This window comes from Etheostoma cragini, chromosome 3 (genome assembly GCF_013103735.1).
Source record: "Etheostoma cragini isolate CJK2018 chromosome 3, CSU_Ecrag_1.0, whole genome shotgun sequence".
Classification (NCBI taxonomy): domain Eukaryota; kingdom Metazoa; phylum Chordata; class Actinopteri; order Perciformes; family Percidae; genus Etheostoma; species Etheostoma cragini.
Window position 1 is genome coordinate 24,129,118 of NC_048409.1, and position 9,537 is coordinate 24,138,654.

At 41.9% G+C, this 9,537-nt stretch overlaps 1 long non-coding RNA gene across 1 annotated transcript in view; it reads right to left on the reverse strand.

Annotated features, from left to right (window-relative positions):
• LOC117941732 overlaps window positions 1–9,128 on the reverse strand; it is a 24,960-nt gene extending 15,832 nt beyond the window's left edge. Inside the window, exons 1-2 of the long non-coding RNA XR_004655965.1 lie at window positions 9,117–9,128; window positions 8,363–8,369 (exon numbers count right to left, since the gene is read on the reverse strand). This is a non-coding gene — a long non-coding RNA (uncharacterized LOC117941732). The remainder of the gene's footprint in view (window positions 1–8,362; window positions 8,370–9,116) is intronic.
• Between the last annotated feature and the right edge of the window lie 409 nt (window positions 9,129–9,537).

Below are 9,537 nucleotides of genomic sequence, written 5' to 3' on the forward strand. Positions count from 1 at the left end.
GTTTAAGACTATTTACAGTCTCTGTTTCACAATTGCATGTTTTGATTAAGTGCTAGTGGAAAACTCAAACACCCCCCGTTTCTTTTCTTTCAGTTTCAATGTGGAAAGGCTTTTTTCCCTAAAACACACACCAGCTTTCTCAGGGTCCTGTTCCTTGTATAATTAAACAATTTGGTAGCTTGATTTGATCGTTAAGGATTTGACACAAATCTAATTTAATGTATCTGCAGCTGTTGTCTAAACTAAACTACATTACTAAATTGTACATTGTACAATTTATTGTACATTACATTTCTTAACAATAGTTGTGATAATGTGGCAATGCATGTAATTCTGCTCAAATATCACTCAAATGTGTCTGCATATTCAAATGTACATGAACATATACTCTCAAAGTATCAAACACTTTGTGAATCTTGTTTTTCATTTGTGGATCATGAAACACGCATTTGTCCCAAATATTTGACACAATTTCCTCTCCATGCACTCTAGGCCTCAGAACTACTTTTTCCATTCAAAGTGTTTGCTTGTTAAAACAAAAAAAGCTGTGGGCTACAAAACAGAAGAGATGGTGGAAGAAGGGTGGCTACGGCAAATGGGAAGAACGTACGTGTGTGTGTGTGTGTGTGTCTTTCTCTCTCTCTCTCTCTCTCTCTCTCTCTCTCTCTCTCTCTCTCTCTCTCTCTCTCTCTCTCTCTCTCTCTCTCTCTCTCTCTCTCTCTCTCTCTCTCTAAAACTCTGCTTGGTCATGTCTGCAGCCCTGATCAAAGGAAACTTGTCACTACCTTGTCACTTCCACCATGTGTCATACCCCTAGCCACTAGGCTTGCCAACGGGTTAGACACACACACACACACACACACACACACAGTTCATCACTTATAATTTCAACCACACTTTCCATTTCAACTACCTCTCTGCATCCTCCGATCCACTTAATTTTACATGACTCCCAGACTGCCAGTGTCATCAGATTGATTGGAGGGAGAGGAGGGTAGGGTGTCAAGTAGATTTGGTCACACCAACGCTGATTACTAGTTAAGGATTTCGGAGGCCAAACAGACCCCTGGCATTTCCTACGGATCATCTTTGCATACCAATATGTGGAAAGTGGAAGTGCGCTGTGCAAATTCAGATTACAAAACGAAAGAGTTTAAACAGCTGAATGAGGCATTGATTAAACAAAGGAGTCAACGGGCGACCTCTAGTTCAACCGGTAAAGTGTGAGCGCCATGTTGGCTCAGCCTTTTCTGCAGGTCGTCCCCTCTCTCTTCCTTGTTTCCTGTATATCTAAAGAAAAAAAAGCCCCACAAATTCAAGACAGTACTGTTATTATTGTGCCTTGCTGTTCTGGGTAGAAGGCACAAACACGGAATAGGGGCGCATTGTTGCTTGGCAGCTGAGGTAGTCACAGATCCGAATGGACTGTGTAAAAGGGGCAGCCGGCACGGCAGGACTACTTACACACACACACACACTCTCTACGCCAACGCTGTTGTGTTAAACTGCTCTGTGGTTGCTGTGCCATGGTTTTCCTACAGGGATAGCGCCACACCTCAAGTCCTTATCTACTGCTGTAATTGCATGTGTGTTTTTAGCTGCACGACATTATGAATGCATTACTTCACTGCAAGTACATTAAAGTACGTAAGTACATGTATTTCTACTCCTTGATGACAGCAATCATAGACCATAAGAAGAGCACTAAGTGGTGTCATTGTGCATTGTGCAAATGATGTCAGTCAGACTGCAGTTCCATTTTCTTTATGAACATGAACTCTTATGAATGAGTGTACGTCAGTGTAATGCCCTAACATACATTATAAATAGATTGCAACCCGTGCTGGCTTTTGCAGGCAAATTCTGTGGACTGGATACATTCATCATTAACCTATTGAGTGAAACTGATGAAATAGTCCTACCGGCTACATACAGTAACATACAATGAGAACTTGACCCATGCTGACATTAAGATGTTCGTCTTCTGCTCATGTCCTTGCAATGAAAGGTCCTCTTTCAAAATTGGTAGGCCACTTCTGGCTTTGGCCACCTTGCTCTCCTGTTGTAGGCAGTTTAGGGTTATTTATTGATAAAGAAATGGATAGAAAAGTTGTCATGCAGTCAAAAACAACAAAACAAAACATCTTGTGTGCATGACACCACAGTACCTTGTATCATGAGGTGCTTCGCATAACCCTTAAATTGCCTCCTTGACTCCTCTCCTTGCATCCAAAATCACGGGAGGACAAAGGAATTTAGAAAATGGGCTTTTAGAAGGATGAGACGTCCTTTTCTCTGAAGCGTCACATGAATTTTTCAGCTGTATGGGCTGAGTTAGCAACTTATTTAGCTGCATGGCTCCTGCAACGCTGCTCTTGTGTATCCTCGCTCATGGTTCCTCAGTGCTTGCTCCTTGGTCCTCGGCCAGATAGATAGAATGTAGGTACATCACATGACCCTTATTTCATAGCTCCTCGACTCCTCGGCTGAACCGGAAATTGTTCTGTCCCTCCTTTATGAAGGCCGACTCAAAGCTCTTATTTCTGCCCCAAGGAGCGAGCATCGAGGAGGGATCACCGAGGAGCCATGAGCAAGGACACACGAGAGCAGCCTTCTCAGAAGCCGTGCAGCTGAAGGAGTTGCTCCGCCCTCCAGCTGTGGAATCCTTGTGACACTTAAGAGGAAAGGACATCTCATTACTCCAGAACACATTCACTCGTTGCTTTTCTCCTCCCGTGATTTCCTCGGTCTCTCCGGTACCTCCTCGGTGGGAGGGACTGAGACGCGAGGAAGGGAGGCAAGTGGAGGAGTTGAGGAAGCAATTTCAGGGTTATGAGATGAAGCCCCAGTCCTACATCTCCAGCCACATCCACACCCACCTGCTCACCTCTTCTAACCCTCAGCCTTGCAGGTATTTAATCAGCCCTTTCCCACTCACTCCTCATCAGTTTGTCAGAGTTGCCATGTTGTATAGTACTGTTTTCCCCGAGCCTTGTCCCAGTTTTGATCCATGCCGGCCTTGTGACTCTTTAACTTTCTGCAACTCTCCGTTAAAATCCCTGAACTGCTTCTGCCCGTTTTTGTCTGCGTAACTGTCTCTTTAAACATAAGTCCTGAACCATGTGGGATTCTTGCATCTGTTTAGGTTTCACATGACTACCACAGTGCAATTACACACTGTGGTAGTCATGTGACACATTCCTCAACCTAGCCAGGTTACATAACCTTTTTATTAAAACAAGTATTTTATTGCCCTAAAATAAACATGTAACACTTCCGAAGGCAGGTTTGACTTCACATGCACTGTCTCGCCATGTTGTGTCTAAGCAGGAGACTTGATAAGCTTGTTTGAATAGGGGAATTGAATTAGCGCAGAGCTTAAAAATCAAGCCTGCACTGTTTAGCTGCCCTTTGGAAGGTTATAAATAAAGAAAAGAATTGTAGATGTATTGAACATCTTTGGAGATTGCTTCAAACCAGGCTGTATTTTAGATTGGGTTTCATATACTGTGTTGAGGGGAGCACAGAAATAACACCTCATTTAGAAGAGACTAATTTGAAGTGGCTTTTGGTGATATTATTATTTTGATATAGGGTGCACATTAGTACTCTACAGTGGGAAAGCACAGTAGTCTTTGGTGATTAGACCCGAACATGAAATGGTAATTTCCATGGGCAGAATATTGTATATGCATATTATTTATCTCTATAATTAAAAGAAAAAATACTTCCCTAAATCTTTTGTGGCTTAAACCTAACCACACATGGGACAATCTGCCTCGACAGCAAAACAAATGAGCAGTTTATTTCATTTGTAGGAGACAGAGTCAGAAACAAAGATGCATTTGTTCCGTTTTGCTCCTGTCCGTTGAAGTTAGTCTCTTTAGCTCTGTGAGAAACGCTCTCACTTACCGTTGCTCCCACATTACACACCGTCTGTTAGTTTTCAGCTCACATTAGATACATTTAAAGGGTGTCATGAGACCACTCCACACAGGAGATAACCAACTCCATGAAATACATCTATAAATCTGGCCAGCGTGGACACACACACTCTAATTAGCATAATTGTACTGTGTGCGCTTAGTCACACTGTGTTCCATGTTGAGTTTCCCATCATGCTTTTGAATATGTATGGTAAATGTGCTGGCAGAGCCACAGGTGGAGGAGCATTTCTTATTGCTTATTCTGTTTTATATTTGCCCTCCGCTGCAGTACAATATTCATTCATTTCCCCTACAGGTTGGACAGGATAAGGTTCTCAAAGATGGCGGCCTAGTGGCTGAATGTCATTACTTTTTCCATTTGTTGTCCCACCATGTGACTAACGGAACATTTGCTTGTTGTTTGTATGTTTGAGTGGTGAGTAGATGCATGTGGGATGAGAGGAGACGGGATGTCATCAAATGAACCAATACCGAGGCCACCAGAGTTTTAGTGACGTGTGCCCATCGCCACTATTTTTGTTATAATGACATGGTCTCATTCCAGTTTATTCCTGGCCTTTGTTCAAGTTAACCAGTAACAGTGGGAATGCTTTCTGAGGTTGAACTTGGATATAGCTCCCAAGGTGTGTGTGTGTGTGTGTGTGTGTGTGTGTGTGTGTGTGTGTGTGTGTGTGTGTGTGTGTGTGTGTGTGTGTGTGTGTGTCTCATTGTTGACTATATTCAGGACTATTGTGAAAGGCCTGTGTACTTGTCCCTGAGTGGTGGGAATAAATTGGTGCAATGAATTGCCTTGCAGATTCTATACTAATTCCCTGTTATTGAAACAGACCATGTGTTTGTAGGAAGGGGGGGGGGCTGTTTGACAACCTACAATAGCCCTTCTCTCTATGCCACTCATTTAAACATCTTTTTTCCTGATTTTTTCCCTCTCATTCACTCTTCATTTATCCACCGCGCTGCCCGCTCCTTTCCTCTCATTCACTACCAGTCCTGCTCCTCAAAATTAATCTCCACATTTCCTCTTATTTCTTGTCACCTTTTGTTTAGGACCACTTTCCCTTCATAGTTGCCTTTTATAAAAGATGCTTCATGTAGCATTTTAGCACAAAAAAATCCTTAATGCATTGATTTTTGGGCATTATTAAATAACCAAACAAATGAGATCATTATTTTTAAAAGATTTAGCCGCCTTTGCCAGCCATCTACATTCCATTTATTAGCTGTGCTAGCAGCCTGGCTCTATCGATGGCAATGTCGGATGGTCGGTCCACTTTAGTTCAGACTGAAATACCTCCCCAACTATTGGATTGATTACCAGGACATTTTGTACAGACATTCATGGTTGTTGAAGGATGAAGCCTAATGCCTTTAATCATCACCTCACTTTACCTCCAGCGCCACAATGAGATTGATGTTTTAGCTTTTTGTGTGAAATATCTTAACAATTATTCAATGGTTTGCCTCGAAATGTGATACAGAAATACCATGTTTTTGGAGATCAAAGCCAAACCTGATAGAGTGTCATAATACTGTTCCCCTTCACTATTGACCACTAAAACCACAGCATGCTAGTTTTTCTCTGTTGGTTTTTATGAAAACAACGGCCCAGATCTTGGCAAGCAACTTGATGTACAATCTTATTATTACTGACTGGAATTATGACTTAAAAATATACAGGTTTAAACAGGTTACGTAGAAAAATGTAGCTTATTTACACTTCACAAGTGCTTAACAACAGCGTGATGAGGCAATAACAAGTTCAATTCAATTTCAATTCAATTTTATTTATAGTATCAATTCATAACAAGAGTTATCTCAAGACACTATACAGATAGACCACACTCCAGAATTTACAAGAACCCAACAGTTCTAGTAGTCTCCTCCAGAGCAAGCAACAGTGCGATGGTGACGAAGTGATGGTCAGTTTTAATCCTGTTTATTTACAATCTGAGTCTAAGTACACTCCTCACTTGTCACCTCCCCTCAGATTTGCCTCTATACGCTCATGTCATCCTCATTTTCATGTTCATAATTGTATTTAAAGGCTATAACAGAATTTTCAAAACAACACCATATTTTTATTGTACTGCACATTGCTGCAGCTCCCCTTTTCACCCTGTGTGTTGAGCTCTCTGTTTTAGCTACAGCGTGAGGCGCCACACTTCTGTTCCAGCTTTGTTGGGAGTTGCACATGTGCAATAACTAGGTAAGAACTACTAGCCAGTCAGAAGCACAGTATGAGGGCGAGCATTATAACGTGTGTTATACAGTGACACGGAAGTGAAGGCTGGACCACAGTAGAGTTGTTTAGACCAGTTTGGGCTGGACTTTGGCCTTTTTGTACTTTATAAACCTATAACATGCACAAAAAAATATATATAACACAATAAAGGAAAGGGGAAGGCCAAAAAGCATAATGTGAGCACTAGATTCAATCAAGATGAAATCTGAATGAAAAAAGTCATACACATCTGTACACATCAGACACACATTTGTTTGTACAACATTTTTAAAACATCACAGTATCTATCTTTGTGAAACTAACTGAAAGAAGATAACATTTAACATTGTACAGTAAGAGGAGCAAAATGTAATAATGTTGCTAGCTAAATGTAAAAATTATAAATATGTGATATATTTCCTTACAGTTGTGCAAAAAGCTTCACAGCTTAAATAAAATAAGCATAACTCACTTAAATGGCAGTGTAGGATAGTGTTTACCTCAGAAATACTCTAGTTTCCTTCCTGGAACAGTAGTTTCATCTTATCTTGTAATCCATCCAAACGTTTTCAACGGCTCACCACGGGACAAATTGAATCATGCTCTATCTATTGAGCGCTACAAGACCTGACAACACGACTGTGCCATTGTGTCTAATGTTCCTTCACCAGTCTGCTTGAACAACATTAAGATTTTGTCTTCAGTAATCAGAGCAGTGACCCAAAAGAAGAACAAAAAGAAGCGAGGGACCCCGTCTGCTCTGTTCTACTTCAGTCTTGCTGAAGTAGAACTGCTTGTCATTTTCTTTCCACCTTTTATGTCACCCACTGTCACCACGTGGCTACTCCCCTCTTTTGCCCCACAACTCTACCCAGAGATGTAATAACATCTAATCAGTGATGAAGAATAAATCACCCCCTCCCACCTCCTCGTCCACCCACTCCCATTTGAGCCGGATGCATCTTGTCCTCATTTTCTTATTGAGGTAACCAGCCTTGTATAAACTACTTGAAAGCAATACTTGAGTAAAAGTACAAGTATCTTACCAAGAAAATTACTTTGGTAGAAGTTAAAGTCTTCATTTACAATATTATGGTACTTGAGTAAAAGCCTGAAAGTATGTGATATTTACGGTAGTACCAAAAGTAATTTTCTGATATTAATTGTACTTAAGAAGTAAAAGCAAAAAAAACTTTGATTATGAACTTTATGGCCGAAGGTGTGTAACGTGATCTTCATCAGCACTGTTGTTGGGGTGGTTACGTCTGTTACCATGGCGGCAGAGCCTGCACCAGGTGCTTCTACACTGTCAGTAATCAGAATCAGAATCAGCTTTATGTGTCAGGTAGGAGGACACATACGAGGAATTTTGCTTTGGATCATATTGCTCAAAATGTGCTTACTTACATACTTACTTACTTACAAACAAACAAACAAAAAAGACAATATCTACACACTATAAACAGAAACAATATAGAAAAGTTGAGGCCACATTGCCATGAAGAGTGCAAAGTATGCAGGAGTAAATTATTATTATGATAGTTATTATTTTAATTATGGAGCCTAGTGCAAAGGATGCTGGAATAAATAGTATTATGTTATTATATATTGTAGTATTATATTACAATACAATATGAACAGTATGAACAGCTCTGAAATAGAGAATGACGAATGAATAATAAGTGTAACCAAAAAGACTGATTAGAGTCAGTGTTGCTGGGTTATTAAACAGAATTGAACCTGGCACTGTGAGTCAGAAGTCAGCTGTTCATCAGAATGATGGCTTGTAGAAAGAAACTGTTTCTGAGTCAGTTGGTTTTGGCGTACAGTGCTCTGTGGCGCCTGCCAGAGGGGAGAAGCTGGAACAGGTTCTGTCTGGGGTGAGATGGGTGCAGAGGACAGGCTGGATGATGGCTGAGTAGAAGTGGATCAGCAGTTCCTCAGGTGCTGGCGGGGGAAGAACAGCCTCTGCTGGGCCTTCTTGATGATGGTGCAGTGTTGGGCTCCCACTTCAGGTCCTGGGATATAGTGGATCCCAGAAACCGGAAGGAGTCCACAGCAGACACAGGGCTGTTGAGTATGGTGATGGGGGGAAGGGTGGGGGGGCTTCTCCTGAAGTCCATGATCATCTCCACAGTTTTGGTATGTTAAGCTGAAGGTTGTTCTGACCGCACCAGAGAGCCAGTTGATCCACCTCCCGTCTGTAGGCCAACTCATCACCATCCCGGATGAGGCCAATGACCGTTGTGTCGTCTGCGAACTTCAGGAGTTTAACAGATGGGTCTCCTGAGGTTCAGTCATTGGTAAAGAAGTAGAAGAGCAGTGGGGAGAGCACACACCCCTGGGGGGCGCCAGTACTGTCAGGGATGATGGTGTTGAACGCCGAGCTGAAGCCCACCAACGGGATCCTTGCATAAGCCACTGGAGAATCGAGGTGTTGCAGGATGTAATGCAGTCCCAAGTTGACTGCATCATCCACCGACCTGTTAGCCCTGTAGGCAAGGGGGCCCAGCCAGGGGTCTGTGATGTCCTTCAAGTGGGCCAACACCAGTCTTTAAAAGGACTTCATGACGACAGATGTCCAGGCGACAGGCCTGAAGTCATTTGGTCCAGAGATGGAGGGTTTTTTGGTTGTGGAGCGTTTGAAGCAGGACGGAACTTCAGATAGCTCCAGTAATCTGGAGTAAAAGTAAAAAGGGGGTCAAAGTATAGGCCTACATTTTATTTAGAAAGTGAAGTGTAGTAAAAGTAGAGGTTTCCAGAAATATAATTACCAAAGTAAAGTATAGATATGTCAAAATTGTACTTGCAGCATAGCAAAGTATTTGTACCTCGTTATATTACTACAATGGAGGTAACAAGCAAGCTAAATCTCCTTACACAGTTCAGACAAGAGCGATCACTTGGACGGAATCTGACAGAGAGCAAAATGAGCACGATGGGAAGACTATGGCTCAGTAAAATTAGCAAGGTAAATGGTTGTGAGTGTTTGTCTTTGTGTCTTTGTGTGGGTTTACAGCAGTAATTAGTCCATTACACTGTGGGTAAAACGCTCAAGCCAGCCATGCAGAGGAAATGGACAAGTAATGGAGTGTTACCTACGCCAAAGCACCCACAGGGTTCATTTAACACACCCAAACACACACACAAATATGGGTTTCAGGGTGGATCCACTAAACACAGAAACAAAATGTCACAGGAAACTAATTGCAAGAGAAAGTGTTTTACTTAAATGACCATTGGTCCGTGCGATTAATCCAATTTCAGGAGTTGAAAGGCAACTTAAAGTCATGTAAATGTGTGTAGGCGATGTTAGAAGTTGAAAAAGCCAACACTGGGTCCCAATGAGGCCACTCAAGCCACAAAAAG